The sequence below is a fragment of the Acanthochromis polyacanthus genome, chromosome 16 (assembly GCF_021347895.1).
Source record: "Acanthochromis polyacanthus isolate Apoly-LR-REF ecotype Palm Island chromosome 16, KAUST_Apoly_ChrSc, whole genome shotgun sequence".
NCBI lineage: Eukaryota > Metazoa > Chordata > Actinopteri > Pomacentridae > Acanthochromis > Acanthochromis polyacanthus.
This window is the reverse complement of record NC_067128.1, coordinates 30943052-30962179: the sequence shown is the minus strand read 5'-3', so window position 1 is coordinate 30962179 and position 19128 is coordinate 30943052. Positions and strand designations below refer to the sequence as shown.

Genomic DNA, 19128 nt, shown 5'->3' with positions numbered 1-19128 from the left:
TGATGGAAAAATTTCATCGAATTATGATTAATCACCACTGAAGTCACTACTTCCACTGACAATCCCTCTTTTTTTTCTTTTTTTTTTGAAAAGTGGCACTATCTTTCCTCTTTTTTCGCAATTAAACCGAGCTGTTTCGTCAGGAACGTTCTCGGCATCATTACTATCATCATCATCATCATCTCTTTCCCAAGCGCTGCTAATAATAAGCCCGGTCAGATATGAAACGCCCAGTGTTTGCATTTTAAATGTGTCACATGTCCGTGATTTTTTTCCAGTCCCATCTGCCGTCAGCACAGGGCGCAGTCGGTGCACTGGGAGGACTCCAGGCTGCAGGTATTTGCGGTCAGATCAAAAAACGCAGACAACAGCGCAGATTAAGGACATTTGAGAGGATATTATCGTCCGTCTCCTCCCGTCGGCGCGATGTGAATGGATATTCGTTTTGAGTCCGTGAAAGTTTATTCACGCTGTTTTTCTCGTTTTCTTTCTGTCCTGCCAAACTTAAAAATAGCCCACACTTGGAGCTGATCGATGCGCGGTGCCGGAGGAGCGGTTTTTCTCGCCAGTAGTGTGGTCAGAGTGGGCTGCTGTGCGCGGCGGAGCGGTGCGCACTCGCTTTTTTACGCGCAAAAGGGGAGAAAACAGTCAGCGGCAGCAGGCGGAACCAGGGGAATCCGAGAAGGAGGAATGGAAATTACAAAACGACAGTGTTGGAATTAAAACTGCAATGTCTTGATCGCGGACTGCACCTGCTCGAACAGAGAGGAGACGCCTTGAAACACGCCGGATAGAATGAGGTAAGAATCGCGTTGGATGTTGGAACTTAACTGTGCGTATTGCAATCTTGCAATAGACGCTGCTGCAGTTGGTGCCATACTTCACTTGGAAGTATTAGTTGGGAGCAAACTGTGCTGTCATTTTAGTCCTGATTCCGATTTCTCTTCGCTTTTCTTGCTGCTCCGCCTGTATCACAGCGCCCTATTTAAGCTCTCCGTGCATGAAACGGAGGGAAAATATCATCCATTCATTTCCCCTCGTGCAGGATTCCAGCCCTTATCACTGTGGGATGAAAATATTCCCCAGTGAACATGCTCCACAACATCTGCCCCCATCCCTCTCAGCTCAACTTATTGTTGCCAGACAAATGAAATCCAGCTGGAGTGTTTAGTCAACATCATGTGTCAATATTCACACAACCCCAGAGGGACGTACAGCACATACCCTGCACAGTTCCCATAGAGCAACACATGGAAGTTCTCTGCAATGATAAAAGCGGCTGATTAAACGACAGCCTGCAGCAGGTGAATCAGCCTGAGGGCGGTCTTGATCATATTTGCAGCGTCGTTATTGAACATTTGGAATCTGATTCTCATCTTGTTCTGGCCTGGAAGGATTGTGAATGTGTTCGGAGACACTTCAAAGTTCACGACCTTGACTTCCCCACGGAGCTTCTTGATCAGGTGGGAGCTGAATAATACATGGCCTTGTGTAGCCTCCCCACCTCAGCAATGAGATGGATGTACTGGGGAAGTTGTTTCCCCCCCCCCTACTGCTCTCCTGCAGAGGATTGGGAGTGTGGATTCAGGTGAAGCAGCACGCCAAGTGAGGGAACCTCCGTCCCTAATCCCACTGTCTGCTAAGAGATGACCTTTGCCTCGTGAGGATTAGAGCCACACTCTAATAGACTTACCATTAACCCTTCTAGCACATATTCCAGTGTCATGCTCGAGTTTGGATGAGCTGCGGGAGCCGGAGCAACACTCCTGATTTGTTGGGTGAGGGGTGGGGACATTAATCTACCTCATCGTCCATCACCGAGTTCCCAGGGCCGAGCCGCCACACTAATCCCTCTGTAATCATGGCTTAAATTTGTCAAAGCTATGACTTGCTTTACCTCACTGGTGCACTAAATGGGATATGTGCGAGAAACGCTCCGCTGCAAAGCATGAAATGTGTCGAGAGACTTATGCAGGTTTCAGTGACGTGTCAGAATGAGAAACAGGTTTCCTGAAATCTTATATCCACACTGTTTTTCATGTATTTCCCCCAGGGGGTGTAGTAAATACTGGTCTCAGGGCAGAGTCAATTATCTTTGCTGTAATTCTGTTTTGATGACAGTATTAGTGCCTCTCCTGAGAAGCGATGTGCTTTATTTGTGGGTTCTTTTTGCTGCTGAATGCCCCGTGAGCTCCGTGGTGGCCAGGTTGGTCTTTGGGCTCTCAAATAATACTTTCTCTAAGCAGCCCCTGGGCCTCTCAGCGGATCTGCTGGCTATAAATAATGGCACATATGTCACCATGCTCTTGGCTGACGTACACTAAGCTCCCATCTGAGCTCCATAGGGAGAGCCGGGTCTCAATCTTTACTGGCGGCTACGGCACACCTCACACACCATCAACATCCTCCTGCATTCTCTCTTTATTTTTCCCTATACCTCTCCTGTCATCTCTGCTCATCATCCCTCTCTCCAGTCAATTCACCTCCACCTCCTCTCCCCTTTCCTGCAGCCTTGTGCGGAGATGGAAGAGCAGCGTTAGTTGTTTGTTTAACAGTATTTTATGTGCTGTGAGGAGTCCAATCACTGTGAGCAGCAGGAGACAGGAGCGGCACCCTGGGACAGATCGAGACCAGTCTTTAAGCCCCAGCTGCTGTTTCTATGAGCTGATGACTCAAACAGTACAGCACAGTCATGAATCATAGCATCATATGTCTGACCCCTTGATCAGAATGGAGAAAATTACAAGCTTGTATATTCCTGCAAGAGGGAAACATAATGGGTTTACTCATCCAGCATTTCCATACGGTTTCTATATTAAAGTTTGGTAAAAGTAAATGTCGAGCACTCACACACACATTTTCAGCCTTGTGTTTCGATTTAACACTCACAGACATCTCTGTCAGTTAATGGAACCTGAGGCAGCAAAAATTATTTATATCCCGCAAATTGAAAATCAGTTTTTGGAGGAAATATGGTGTGTGTGTTTTTATCAACATCACAGCAACATTATGCATCTTATGCATGCTCTTCTCAGAACTGACATAAGGGGTTCACCTCGAGAGACGGCATTTCTTGTTCACTTGTTGTTACTGCAGAAACACTCGGCATGTATAGCGACATAACAGTGATGCCTCTTTCAACCAATAAACAAACTTTGGCGAGATCTTGTACATTGTCAGCAGGGTGTACCATGACTGCAACGTACAAAGTTGGACTCCCTGCTGGAGGATCTTTGGCTGAGGAGGATGTTTTCATGTTGTGCCTCTTCTTATGTTTCCTGTTGCTCTTATGAAGATAAAATGGCCAACACATATCCTAAAACTTAACAACCCCCCCCAACTGCAGCAACAGTTCTTCCTGCCGTGAAGTTACTCCCAGAATAATTAGCTATAGTCACCACTGAGAAGCTGCTGGGATATTTTCTGCACTAATCCTAAAAGAGAACATAGATAATCATTAGTTTTACTGAATAATATCTCACATCCATGGACTAATTTTCACTTGCCACATACACTGTAAATTATGGTGAAGGAGAGCAGCATTAGCCCGTGGAGGTGGACAAATCCCGGCGGGGTTCAGCAGAGAGGGAGTTAGATTCTGATTGGCTTTGTCTCACCTGATTCTGAGCCATTAAATTGGTCCTGGACTCAACCAATACCCACTCTTAGGATTGGCTGTGAATAGCCCTGCTAAAGATATCAGCAAACATATCTACAAAGACTTGAAGATGGTGTCCTTGGATTAAATATTAACTAGTCACCACTGACTTTGCTTTTGTTGCTTAAATCCAACAGCCACATTGACACAAACCCCAAGCTTCTATGTCAGAGTTGAGTGTTCTATAAAAATGTGCCAAGAAACTAAACAAAAGCTATTTTCTCCAAAATCAGTGTGGGAAAAAAATAGTCCTTCAGTGATTTATGAAACTATTTTTCAGAAGATGGGGTTGAAAACGGTCCAAATTTTGGATGTAGATCTAAGGTGAATTTCAATGATGTTTAGGGTAAAACCTGGACAGAGCCAAAGTGGACACAACAAGCAGCAATCACTGTAACTATATATAATATGATGAGCTACTGGTCAAGGAAATGCAAGTCTGAAAATGTTAATGTGCAAAAAAAAAAAAGGGGGGGGGGGGGGGGATATGTGAAGGAGCAGTATAGCCCTTTACCACCTAGAAGCAAAGTATGTTGGTGACAATAAGAAAATGAAAACTCACAAAACAGCAAAAGAGACCAGCATGAAAAGTAAGAGTGCCAAAGGGAGGTGATGACCAAAAATCTGAGGTACATTTCATCACAACTACCCATCCTCTTGAAAGAGAAATAGTGAAGTACATATCAGTAAATAAGTTCCAATTAGCACTAAAGAACTAACTGGATTTTCCTGAGCTTCTTTGAAAAACCATAGCCTGTGGATGAGCTCTGATCCCTGGTTTAGGTTTGGATGATAGTTGGCCTAACCTTTGGCTGATCCACTTAGAAGTAGGTCTCCCTTGACTGGAATGGAGCTTCAGAAAGATGAACAAAGTGATAAGCCTCCCAGCCTAACACTTGCCAAGCTTCTTATTGTGTCTCGTCTTCAACTTTCAATCTACTCCACTGCCTATTGCCCTGCTCTCTGCCTTTTTGGACAGCCATTAAGCCCAACAAACATATGCTGAACTAACATGCTATTTGTTTAACATGTACTGACCTGAAGATTTGGGAGTGCATAGGAAGATTTAAGTTAGAACTATGTGCATGGGATTCTTTACTAAAGGAAATCGTTGTTGGTTTATTAGTTGTATCCATCCATCCATTTTTTATACAATGCTTCATTCCGTAGAGCATTACGGTACACTTCGAGTCTACCCCAGCTGACATAGAATGAAAAACGGTGTACACACAGGAAAGGTCGCCAATGCATCATAGTGGTCAATGTGATTTGTAGGTAACAAGGTTGAAGTCACACGTTGTTGCATCTTGAAAGATATTTGTCGATGGCAAGGTCATCAAATGCTATTCAAAAATTCCTTTAGCAATTCATTGAGTTGCTGTCATTGACAATCCAACTAACAAAGCAACTCAAAGGCAAACTTTTGCTTCAGCCAGATGGAGCCTTGCCACTAGGCTGAGTGGTGCCCTATCGCCAGGAGTTACTTTAAAGCTCTCATATGGTGAAAATACAATTTTTTGACATGTTATGGCTGTCATTAAGCATCGAGGTGCAAAATAAAACCTGCTAAGACATAAAGATGAGTACTTCTGCCATTCCTCAACCTCCTCAAGCTTGGAATTTGACCTAACTAACAAATATTCAAGCCAGCTCTACTGTGATTGACAGAAGGCAGCGTGTTTTTCCTGAAGGGGGAAGGAACAACAGCAAAACATTGGTTTTTGGCCCATTTAGAAGAGACCTAAAACCAGGCATGATACAGTTCTGGTAAAATGAACCATCTTTGGTGTTTTGTTTTTTTTTTTTGGCTCAAAATACTACAAAGAACAGAAGGACCCACTGATTAATTTCCTGAAAAGGGGCACAATAAGGGACCTATAATGTCACAGTTAGCCTGACCTACTGCTGCAGTGGTCTGTAAAATGAGCAGCCACAGAGTCAGTCACAGCAGCCAGACACCACGTTGGAAAGAATAAAAGGCTGCAGGTAGGGTTGGATATCGAAATTCGGTTCTAAGTAGGAACCGAATCAAAAACGGCGGGTACCGGGTACCCATAAAAAATATTTACTTTCGGTTCTGCTTTTCGGTTCTTGGACGGACTTATATGTGTGACGTAGTCACGTAAAGGAAAAAAAGACAACACCGGAGAAACTTTGCTAAGTATGGACCATGGGAAACGCTCTGAAGTGTGGCTTCATTTTGAAAGACAAAGAGATGAAAAAGTAAAGTGCAACATATGTCATAAGCTTATTAGCTGTAAGACAGGCTGCACGTCAAATTTAACGAAACATTTACGTTACATTTACATTACTTCTGCGGACCGACACAGCCAGTGCTAATGTTGCTACAAGCAGCGTTAGCGCCTTGCCAGCAGCCCCAAAAGAGACACCGTTCGCGTTGGAGAAAGGGAGGCTGACAAAAGAGAAAGCTTGGTTACCGCGCGGTAACCAAGTTTGTAGTGAAAGGACTACATCCTTTCTCGGTCGTCGAGTCTCCGTCATTCAGGTAAGTTAATGTTATAATGTAACGTCGCACATTTCCATCCTAAATCCTGTGGCAAAAATACAGTATTTCGTCTTGTGTAGGCTTATATTTCCCTGCAAACGTCAATGACATGCAAACTATAAAATGGTTGAATTTGTATATAATTAAATCAAGACAAATAAAATAAAGACAATGCAGACATTCTGTATTCATTTGAAATATTTTCAGCTCTTGTATTTGTGTATTTCTGCCACTGCGACACTGTTGATTTCCTAACAACAAAACAGTGTGATTTGGGTTGGAAATGGACGAGGCCTAAGTTTGTAGAATCAAATTTAAAAAATTGATACTAGAAAACTTGTATAATACAGTTTAGTATTCTAGCACATTTTATTTTTGTTTACAATTTTCCTAAAGGTAAAGGAATAAAGTTACTTTAGTTAAATAAACTACTGACCTTCTATTTTTTTTTTTTTACAATTTTGGAATCGTATTAACGAATCGTATTAAGGAATCGTTTGGCACCGGAATCGATAAGCAGAACCGGAATCGGAATCGGATTCATAAAAATCCTAACGATACCCATCCCTAGCTGCAGGTAGAAAGGGCGTCGCACAGCGGGGTTCTGCTCAGTCTGCTCTCCCCACTGCTTCCCCCTTCCTCCCTGGATGAGTCCTGATGTCAGGCTCTCATGTGTTGCTATGGACGGCTGCACTGTCCGCTCATTTGCCATCGATTCTGCCCGTCCCTGAACATCCCTAAAGCAGGGATTATAATGTTATGCCTGCCAGTTCTTCATCCTCAATTTTCTCTAAGAAAAGCTGTATAAGTGGATATGTATGAGAGTCCAGTGTTCTTACTTCTGCTGCAGACATGGAGTGAGAGTCCTTGGCAGGCTAAGAAGAAGTACCATGCAGCATGCCAGGCCTTCTGAGCCTTCTCCTAGGTGGCGGAAGCAGCATTCGGTTTAGTGGTCTGTCGGCCATATGCGCTCCACCTGCCCGAACTAACACATGACCATCTGGGTGAGATTAGCATTTCCTGCTCCAGTGTGCACAAAGGATTACACAGTGCTCCTTCAAATGGAACACAAACAAATGCACTAGCCTATTAGAGAGGTTGCTAACATAGTTGTCAGCCCTGTGGGGATCCAACACAACAAACATCCAAATGAGAACCACAGTTAATGCTGGTTTTAAAAACATGCTTTTTGCTGATGCAAATAAAGCGGCTTTGTGTCAGATACCGTTTCCACTTTAAATTAGCACTAATTGACTGGTCAATTAATCAATTGCTAACTGTTTGGTTACAACTGGATACGCTAATTGTTTAGTCAACTAATCATTTAGTGTGTCAACACAAACCGTCTTGATAATAATTGAATTAATTTCCCTAGGGAAAATGGCTTTCTGCTTCTCAGTTGTGAGGATTTCTTTAAAGTCACTGTGTTTTTTATACCTTAATGACATGCTTTCTTCTTTTATTTTGAGCTCTGAGCTCCTGATTTTGTACAAATACTTGTCTTTGAAAAAATATGTAATAATAATCTTTGGTAATCACAACCCAAATTTAGATGTAAGCATCAGTACCACTTAATCTCTGTATATTTTAAGGCGTAGCACCTACCAGCAACACCAAAGCCAAATGAACAGACAAACCTTGCATACTGGCCCCAAAAAAATAACTGAAAAAAACTGAGGACTGTCATATTTTTATGGGAATAGATAATTATTTTTGTTTAGATATTGGCTTTGAATGGAGCATTTGCAAGTTTTATTTATAGCTGCCAGACTAGCCTGCTTTTTGGTGTATTTTTCAGTGGTAATCAGACCTAAAAGTGTTTGCTCAGCCCACTTTAACCTGCAGGAGGTTCTGAAGGCTCCTGCAATGTGGAAAAAATAAATTCATGATGCGCGGGGAGAGAAATTGGCAGTCACAGATGATGAGCTAAAAAAAAAAAAAAAAAAAAAAAAGAGCTGAAAATGCTAATCCGGCTCCTCCAAAACCTTGGGAAAACCCTGTAATTTAAACAATTAACAATGTATTACCTCACAATGTAGACATGGACGGATGACTGAGCAGCCCATTTTAGGAACTGGTGCGAGTACACAGACACACAAAACAAGCTCAGAGATGCAAAACCGCTGCAAATGCATGCTAAATGATTCCAGGAAGCCAAATTCTAAGGGTGCTGAGATGCCCATTGTCTCAAAATCCTTTCATGAACATAAGAAATGATGACTGTATGGTAAACACTGTCAGAAGATATTTGGTTGCATCAGGGTTGCAGGTGTGTGGTGACCACCTGAAAGGTCTGCACACATGAAATAAACAAGCATCCCTCCTTTGATGAAGGAACTCATGCTGTGCTCGCTGTGGCATCAGTCATACGTTGGCTTGTGTTGGTGAAATCTGAATTTCTGGAGTTGCAGAGGAGTTGCGGAAGGAGAGATGTGAGGCTGTGGGTGATTAAATGAGGCTAAATTATTGTAGTTGAACTGATGTGGCCTGATCATCAACATGACCAGTAGAGGCAGCGGCTGCGATTCACAGCTTATGGAGGCATTTAAGATAAAACGTTCATCGACCAGCTGCTGCATTCAAAATCATCTGCCCTCTCCAAGTCATAACTCAGCCAGTCTCACAGATGTTAAATACGTATTATTAGATTCAGTGCTCTCATTTTGTCGTAATTTTATTCATGATGGGATTGGGAGATAATAAATGTCCATACATCCCCCGCATATATCATAGAAAATAAACGTTCTTTAGATCTCTGGCACTTGTCAGAGAATCAGCTGTTTTCTTCAGTATCAAAGTGAAGCAGTGATGTGAGAAACCCTGGCATAAAGTAAGACCGACAACTGGCGCTATATAAATCAGATTGAATTGATTTGAAGTCAAAAATTCCACCAAGTTGCTGTCAGGAAGCTGTTTGACCATCTGTAGAGCTAGTTAAACTTATCAGCGCAGGCCAAGGAGCTGCGTGTCGGACAGACCTGATGCGGCTACCATGTTGGATACAAGCAGCAATTCCACAAACATCAAAACCTCGGTTTGTGAATTTTTGACTGTTTCAACTTTTTCTGTTTCAAATCCAAAATTCATGTGTGTAGTGAATAAAATGACGCCAACTATTTAGGGATTCCTGCCAGGTGTTGTCCACAGCAGGTTGCTTAAACTCATCATGTATCTAAAGTCGGTTGCTATTGTAACACAAATAAGATATGCATGTTTTCTGGACGTCATTGTAACCTGTTCTGTTTATCTCTTATCAGTTATTTGAAGCTACTCTTGTTTCTTTTGGTACACAATAGTGAGGTTAAGCTCTTCATTAAGGCTCATTCTGCCCAGCATGTTCACTGTCATCTAATTTATATCCCTCAGTGATTATTCATTAGATAGCAGCAAAGGGAGAGTGAAGGCATGAGCCTGTTCTTGTAATTTAATTTATGTTTCTTCAACGTTAATTGTCCACTTATATTTGTGTATACTGTAAAAAAATAAAAAGGTATTCTAAATTTGTGACACTACAGAAAACTGCATTAGCCACCCAGCTACATTTGTAGGATTAAAAAAATACCCCAGCATAATAAATTGTTTTTTAAAGTGTAGGGGAAAAAATAAGCAACGTTCTCTGCTCTGAGTCACCCAGGGCTCGTCTGCTGAAGGTGCTGATTGACAGCTTTCACATTGGTTTAAATGAACCCCACTCTCTGTGGAAGCAGACCTGAGTTTGTTTTACCTGAACCCACCTGGTTCAACCCCAACAGGCACTATAGATATGAAATATTTTTGTCACTTTGCAGCTATGAACTACTATAATTAAGTGAGCACTTAAGGCAGCTTACACTTATGTGTTGGCATCTATTACTGATGATGGCCTGGGAGGAAGATAGTAGGTTCAGCCACATTCACTAGTAGATGATTATCTGTGACTTTGTGCAGTTTCTGGTGGAAGTCTGTAAAACTACCAGGTGTTAAATGGTTGCTGTAGAGGTGGGTGTTGGTGGTGACCCTCAGGCCTCCAATGTGGTTCATATCATCATTTTGGGAAATTTAAGTAAGAAGAGCAACTTTGTTGTGTCAATTCAAGCATCCAGGGAAGATGTTTTTTGTTGGATGAAGGCCACAGTAGGTGTAGTTACTTGTGACTGAGTTGCACAACCTCTAAAGATTAGTTTTTAGTGCATTATATTATTATGGAAAGATTTTTGTAAAAAAATCTGTCCAGCCATGATTTTTAGCCCACCCAAAAGATACAGCATACATTTTTGCGGACACAGTCCAGCTCCTGAAACCAGAACGTCTTATTGTGTAAATAAGACAAGTGGGAATGCAGACACTAGAATCAACACAACCCAAACAGAAGCTAAAATGATCCTCCCAGTTGACTGAGCAGGAACTGAGCTGACCTCAGTCTTTGCAAACACTGAGAAACCAGCCTGTATGAGGTGACCACACAGCCCTGCTGCAGAGAGGAGGGAGACGGCGGGAAATGATGTGCTCTGGCATGTTTAGGAGTTCAGTCCTGAGGGACCGCCGTCGTCTGGCTCCACGAGTGCTGACTTGTCAAAGACAGGATCAGGTTGGCCATACGAGAAGGAATCAGAAAATCATTAATAAATGAGAAGGGGGACTTGGCCTTGGGCCCATGCAGCTAACGGACACTCCAGAAAGAATCAGTCTGGTCCTTATAGCAACAGTCCACTGGTCACAGTATTTACCTATTTACGATGCTCACTCTGGCTTTTTCCGTTTTTACTGTAGTCCCTGCAAAATTTTAAATAAAATCTGTCCACACAGTGCAGAATATGTTCATGTCAGATTGATTAGGCCAAGAAAGGTGCTGCTAATGAAGTGATACACATTTGAATTGTACTAAGGCTTCTTTACAATAAAAGCAACCCCCTGATTCAGCATTGCCAGCAGCACGACCTCTCGAAGAACTCAAGTTAAATTGTCAGTAGATAATTCTTCAAAATTAGAGCAAAAGTAGATACACCACAATGAAATACAATATATCCTCAACGCAACAAACCAAATTGATCTTATGGAAACGAACTCGACTGAGAAGAGAGGATCCTTGGTGTTTACCCAGAGTAAAAGGACACTGTCTCTGACCTTTAGTCTACAGTTTCCGTCACTTTATCTTCCCTTCACTACGTATCTGTAACATAAGAATCCTCTCAAATGAGATTATCCAGGCTGACAAGAAAACCTCTTTGTTTCCTGAAATGAGGTCACGCAGCTGCAATGGAAAAAAAAAAAAAAAATCGGTCAAGAGAAAAGCTTTTGAGATGTCATCTTCTAATCAGAATATGCCTCTCTCATTGGAAATGCCACTGTGTTCCGGCTCTAAATAGATGATGAGGCTGTGCCCGCTCACTGTGTGAACAGTCAGCATAAGCAGCTTATTCCCTGGCTGCGATTGCGATTTGGTAAATTTACAATATCTAGTAAATAACCTGCAGCATTTATCTGCGCGGGCGGCCGCCCCGTGGGACTCTGAATGGCCAGTAGGGGACAGATATGAAAATAGAGACAATGAGCTGTGGATTTGAAAAGGAGAAGCCTTGTGTCAGCTCTTTCCGCTCTGACCATGAAATGTTACACTCTAAAGCCCTCTGAAGAACAACAGTCTATAAATTTCATTGCTACTCTTCAGTCTCGTCGAAACAGATGGTGACAAATTTCAAGGCAAAGAAGAAAAGATGTGAGAAGTAATGCGAAACTCTGAAGACAAAGTGAAGCTATTACTGAGCAGATTCCACCTAAAATACACATGCTTGTGTGTATCACTTATCTTGGTAATAACAGTCTGAACATAGAACAGCCAAGAAATTCTACAAAATCAAGACACAAAGCCAATCACAGAGAGCCGTTTGTCCTCTTTTTTTCCACTATATTATCTCATCAGTTTTAATTGTGAGCAATGTTTGGCCATCCTGAGGTCACTGCTGTTTGAAGACGCTTTGTAATTGGAAGTTCAGTTGTGTTTTTGTGGTCTGTTCTATTATCATGATTCTCCAACTGTTGAGCGGCACATCCGATGTGAGGGCAGAGACCTGGGTGGCTGATTAAAGCACTTGTTCATCCACCTACGTAGAACTGCGTTTACTTTCACTCCATCAATCGATTCTCGAGTAGAGCTGGGAAGATGGTCTCCAAGTTGACCAAACTTCTTTTCCAATTCATGTAGTGATCATATTCTTCCTCTTTGCGGTACCCTTGATTGGTATTATGCTACTATCAGTAAAATCCAAATATCTACTGTGCATAGGAAATACTTAAAACTTCACATATGTGAATAAGAAAGGCAGTATGGATCATATAATGTGACTTCCTGTACTGATTTTGTATTGACTTGCATTAGCTCAAGGAAACTGGTTTTGAAACATATAGAAATTAAATCCTGTCTCTAATAAAAGAGGTAATCTCTCTGCCAAAAAGCAACATACACAATTTCAGCATTTATACTAGTTTTACTTGTACAGAATTCTGTCTTATACACAGTAGTAATGCAGTGAATCATTTTTGTTCTGTTACATGCAGTCATTTTCAATGTGGAATAGATTTAAATTTGGCTCCTCAGTGTGAAGGTTCGATTTTTTGTTCTGTCTGTTTTGTTGTACTTCTAACAGAAAGTCTGTCTTGAGTTTCTCTGATGATTTTGAAAACATTTTCTCAGTCAAATGCAACAGAGTGTTTACCTTGTTTGTGTGTGGGTGTCCTATCGTGGCAAAATGTTGGTGGTTTTGAGCACCCTGCCTATGACTTGAGTAAACCGTTACTCTGTCCAGTGCAGACAGACTGACACATACAACTTCGACAAAAAAATACTTCTCTGGTTGTGGAAAGCTTACTACACTAACAGTGGCTCAGATGAGCTAAGCTGGAAAACTATCCAGGAGTATCGATTTTTTGTTCATCTGCTCCGAGATCATCTGGAATTACACTGCTTAATTCTCCAAAATGAGAGCTGGAGAGCTGCTAGCAGACGCACAGCTGATATCCAGTTCTTAAGAGAGGACGTGGCAGCAGAAACGGCACAATAGTGGCTGCACTGCTGAAGGTGAATGAATCTAGTGTGGCTATGCGGACTGAGCGATCGATTTCATTAAATTAGCGTTTCTTCTTGGTGAATTATTTTCTTCTTCATATGTGTTTCCACGAAGATTGCTACAATGAACAAGCTAGCCAGAAGCTGGCGGACGTGAAACAACATACTGGCTCTGCAAAAAACACACAAAACTCCTGAGACGTTAATGATGCTTCCTGTGCTGCATACAGCTCAAAATGAGACTTGCAGATCACCAGCAAAGGTTGATTTTAGACCATATTAGCAGAAACTGAGCAAAATGTTCAGACTTTCATCCCAGTAGAAAAACATCAACCTCTATACACAAATGACCCCAAACTTTTGAACAATAGCGTATGGAAGTACTTGTTCCGATTGTCCAAATTTCTCTAGGTGGAAATAAAATTGCGCACATCTATTGTATGGCACAGGTTCTTTCATGAGTAGAAATACTGATAGGTAAAATAAAACCTCTGCAATGTTAATATTTCTCTATGTAGAACGATGACTGTGTTTACCCTTCTTTGGGATTCCACATTGAACTGTTTCTTCGGTCTGTTTTTTCCTGGTATTTTAACGCACACAGACTGACGGTAAAAATACATAATAAAATAATGACTGGCCGACGTTAAGAATCTCAGCTGAGATTTCATTCACCACCAAATATTTGCGGGATCGTGATGTATGCATTTTCTGCTGGGCTGTTGCTGACCCTTCTCGACCTCACCTGCTGCTCCGTGTGCATTGTGTCGCCTCGTACTTCCCATTAAGCACAGTGCACGCACATAACTATAAATGGCAGTTTAATTACACCGCATGCCTGGAGACCTGACAAATTCCCAAACAAATTTTCAAAAAATGAAATGACCAAAAACCTATTAACAAGCTGTGCACTCTTGACCTCTGGGGACCCGGGGGTTGTGTAATTTAGTCTCGCGAAAAGAAAGTGGCGAAGACGAATAGCAGGACATGTGAGCACGGAGCTGCAGCCAAGAGCTATATTCACGTGTTTACTTATGAAAGATGTATAAATAGCATGTACTCTCAGAGGTGTATGTGAAGCAGAAAATGAAAGGCTACAAAAAGCATGCTCAGTGGGGGTTTGTACAGTATAGATTGTGTGTAATAAAGCGAGATAAGAGATTAAAAATAGCAAGAGATAACTCATATGAACAAAATATACAAGGATTTCCTATTTTCTCCAACGGTAGCACTAAATGTTTGTCTGCACCATGAGTACATGAGAAAAATTTAAATTTCAGAATATAGAGTGAAGTAACATGTATATAACATATCAGATTTATCAACTTGACTTTAAAGCAACTTGGAATGCTCGAACTCTGTCATCTGGTAGGGTGTTCCCTTGAGTTGTGGCTTTCAGGGAGAAATTAGACTGCTCAAAGGCGGCATGATGAAAGGGCACAATTTCCTATAGAAGCGATATTTTTAAAGGATTTCAGTTTTCTGGGCAAAAGTAAACAACATCTCATATATGTGACACCTTGCATATAGCTTATCGTAAGGCCTTGATTAAAAAATGGCAAGAATTTTGGTTTAACAATGGTTTGATATTGCAAATATTGGTCTTTTACTGCCATACATATAGTATTTATAGCATCCCAAATTATTTAGGCTCAATTTTAGACAAATTTACTGAAGGATTTTGATGGTTATTTGGTTAAATTTTGTATTCTGTTATGTAAAACTATATATATATGTATCTTTTCCATGAGGAGAGGAAGCACATAAGTGGAGGGTCATGCATGAGTGAGAGGAAGAAAGAGTGGAGTGTTATTTATTTGGCATTGCACAACAAACCTCCATCCCTTCGTTATCGCGCCTATCAGAGGGTTACTGTTCCTGCTCTGGTGAGCCACAGCTGACCTGCTGCCGCTCTCTACATCACAGCCCTTGAGCCAATTAGATCCTCCACTATTCCGTCACGTTTCCCCTCCTCTGCCTCCCCAGCATGCCGAGCACCTGAGACTGCAACCGAGGACGCTTTTACTTTTGTTTGTTTGCCTCCCCGCTTCCGTGTACCCGAATTAACTTAATGGAAAGCAGGTAGATTGAATAAAAAGCCGATCCCGTTTGCTTTGGCAGAGCAGGTGCCTCTCGGGGGCCTCTATTGTTGTGTTGTTCCCGCTCCCTAATGAATGAAGCTCTGTCCCGCCGCTGCCCAATCAGCCAGCTGATTCCCTGCTCGCTCTCATTATGCATCCTGCACACACACACACTAACCTGCCACTAGGGTTTCTTGGTATTTTTAGCCACTATTTCCAGAAACTGTCCTTTGTAGAATTAGTGCATCCCGGTAGGATTGGTAAGTGAATATCCGTGTGCCCTCAGGAGCCACAGTTCCCACCCTGGAATAATGCGACATCTCTCTAAATCGTGTCACAGCATCGACTTGTTTTTTCCACAAATGTTTCATTGTTATCCGTGACAAATACTCGCTGTCATGGTCTTAAAGTGTCCAGCCCCCCTTGTTTTTGGAATAATTAATGCCTCCTCTTTAGAGAGTCATACCACCCAACTGAGCACTCAAGGGGAACAGATAAGTTCTTAAATGCTGCCACTTTTGCCTCACACGGAAAAAGAAAAGATCTTGATTCAAATATAACGCAAAAACAATACATTTTGACATTTTATTATATGCTGTGCAGAGAACCAATGTTATGCTATAGATTCTGATGAATTATTACTATATAACACCTTCATTAAGCTGAGAGACCGAGAAGTGCTGCAGGGAAGCAGTTTATTTGACAGGTTTCCCAAGTTATTGCAATGAAACGCCTACAATTTAGCGTCAACGCATTCATATTAAGTGATTAATGACGCCTTTCTTTCAATTAAAGACAATGGATACCTAAATTTGCTGGCTTCATCTGTCTGTTAAGTTGACAGTATTCTGTCATGCAGCAACCCTGTCTCTGCAAAACTGCATTTCTATACAGTTTTTCATTTTGCAATAAATGTAATTTGAAAGCTTTTGTTTGGTGGTAAAGGTGGCCTGTTTGAATTAGGGACAAAATCTGTGTTAGAAGGTAGTAGGGCAGGTTGGAAATATAAACCAACAACCAGACATTCTCCCAGAATTCTGAGGTTTGTGTCCCGTTATGGACAAAAGACCATCCATCTCAAAATGAAGCTTCCTTTTCTTGTGTCGTTTACTTTTGGTTAGTTATAGGCACAAAAATGGTTAGGTAAATGAAATATTACACTCTGTTTGACAATTTGACATGTTTGAAGCTTTGGCTAAGGTTGGGCACCAAATATCCTTGTTCAGGGTTGGGAAAAATATGGTTTACGTTAAAATTTGACCCTTTAACCCCTTAAGCTTCAGTGTACCGCCGGCGGTACACCTACTAATTTGCATAGGAATTTCAAGAATGTCCGACGGCTGCAAACACGATTATACAAACACTATACACCGATGGAAAGCTTAGATTCTCATGAATCCGCCGGTATAAACCACTTTCAGATGCGATTATCACAGCGGGTGAGAAAAACACATTTGTCCGACAAAAACGAATATTCATCCATCCGTTCTCTATACACGGCTTCAACGCACACAGCGCGACTCACATTTCCGGGTTTATTATTACACACACAAAAAAAAAGATTCCACAAAAAATGGCCATAATCCAACCTTTTACATCCAGATGACACAAGCCAGTAAACTATTTTATCCAAAACATGTCCTGAAGTCGGTATAAAATCCCCGAATCGGTCATTTTCAAGGAAATGCACCTCGCGATGCCCGTCCAATATTCCCTGTATTTTTCGTAATTTTTTTAATTTAAAAATAGAATATTAGCGACTTTTTGTACTGAAAACGGCTGGAATTGACTGAAGCTTAAAGGGTTAACTACATGTTCAAAGCGTGCTTTCCATTTTCTGGGTTACCTGGGTGACAAGACTAACCCTTTATAATGTATGACTGTTTGGCTGAAAAGAAGCCACAGTAAATTAATTGAATAAATGGCAATTATGTGTTGAATTGAGACCTATTTGTGATGTATTGCAAACAATCTTGCAGAAAGTGTTATTTTTAATTAAAACTTAATGGAGAATGTAGCTTAATTGTGTAGAAGCATAATTTGTGGAGATTGGGTTGAATTCAGACATAGATCACTTTTCCATTAGTGTTCAGGCAGCTCTATTTGGCCATTCGACTATAAAGTTGGACATTTTCACATGGACGTCTATGGGGTTTGACTCGCTTTTTCAGTCAGCCTCAAGTGGCCATTCTGTGTACTGCAAATTTTGGCACATCTGTATTGGCTTCATTTTTAAACACTGGAGGTTGTGTCTTGGTAGAAATGACAGACATAAGTTGGTGAGAAAAGATTGTGACTTTGCTTGACTGTACCTCAATCTAACATCAAAAGACAGCAGTGTCAGAGGTGATTAAACTTAAGGAAAAGACGACGGAATTATGTGAAACAAAGAAACTCAAAGCAGCACGAGTAGTGAGTTTGAAACAACTCTCAAACTGATGGAATTCATCATGAAAGCCATTATACTGCAGGAAACATAGCCTGCTGGTCTTACTAGAGGATAGCTTTTATTTGTTTGCGCTGACCATGCCGTGGACATTGACACTCGTCAGAATTTTAAGTGGCAGATACAACCAAACAAGGAGCGAGCATGTCTTTAATTAGGCTGACATCTCGTTTTGATGTTGCTGGCCTGCTTCTTCTTATCTCCTCTTCTAATCGCTGCTCATTACAAACTTGGCTGAAACCGGCAGACTCCCAGCTGTACTCGTGCAGTTTACATGCTGATGACTTTCGAGCTAGAATTTGCCGACTCCATCCACTTATGCATCGCATCATATTTCATGCTGCTAATGGCGCAGCTGAAAAATGCTTACCGTTTTTGGTTGGAGATCTGGTGGTATACCATGGGCCTAATGACCGAGCGGTACGAATGAAAGTGCTACCTCTGTTTAGAGTCATTTTTGCTCACAAAGATGTGCTGTGTAATTTATATGCTCACTGGATATCTGTTGACGTGAGACAAACCCTGAAAAGAGGACGGAGGAGCCCAAGGGACTGGAGCAGCAGGGAAAAAAAAAAAAAAAAAAAAAAGGACTTTGAAGTCAAGCTAATGGTGGAGGAAGAAATCAACCTACATACTGTACAGTACAGCAGAGCAAGGAGCACATGTGACTGCTATTCATGGCATGGTGATGTGGGTGGGCCTGTGTTCTGCATCTGGTGTTCTGACTGAACCACACAAGCACGGTAGTATTAAAATACATGCTGGCGTTTCATGTGTAGTCATTTATTAGTCACTGGATAATGAGGTCGGAAGATCAGAGTAAAATGAGGAACCATCAGAATACTGAATGATTTGAGGCTCAGTTCTGGGCAGTTTCTTGGAAAAATCCCATTAACTCTCCTAATGGGAGTCAGAGCCCATTTACCTTGATGGTAAAGACAGTCAGGCTTTTATTTTAAAGTAATGCATATGGGACATTCTATTTTTGCCCCTAATGCCTTCCATTGTTCAGTTAAAATCTAAACTGAAAGTCTCTAGCTTTACCCATTGTCATGTTAAATGAGATGTGATCCACATTTGTACATTTCTGCTACTATTTTGAAATTTTAGCTCAGCTTTTGTAAAGCTACCATCAATAATTAAACACTACCGTAATGTGTCACTAATGCAAGTTTCGCTGATGGTAACCTCACAGTAATCGCAAACATAAATAGATAAATAAAAAAGGCAAAGTGGATCTGAATGGAAATGACAAATGAACAAAAGCAGTGTTTCTCTAGATGACATCCGAAAGGGCACGGGGAAACAGCATTTTGTTGTTTTGATTTTTAGGACTTATTAGTGTATTATTTGTGAATTTACAATGTCAGCCTTTATATCATACATTTTCTGTTT

General features: G+C 41.3%; 1 protein-coding gene across 2 annotated transcripts in view; it reads left to right on the top strand.

Moving 5' to 3' along the window:
* Positions 1 to 210: 210 nt before the first annotated feature.
* lrfn2b (leucine rich repeat and fibronectin type III domain containing 2b) overlaps positions 211 to 19128 on the top strand; it is a 183102-nt gene continuing 164184 nt past the window's right edge. The window contains exon 1 of one of the 2 annotated variants that reach the window (XM_051960640.1): positions 211 to 800. The gene's annotated coding sequence lies outside the window, so the exon portion shown is untranslated. The remainder of the gene's footprint in view (positions 801 to 19128) is intronic. The other variant, XM_051960641.1, reaches the window with a different exon arrangement.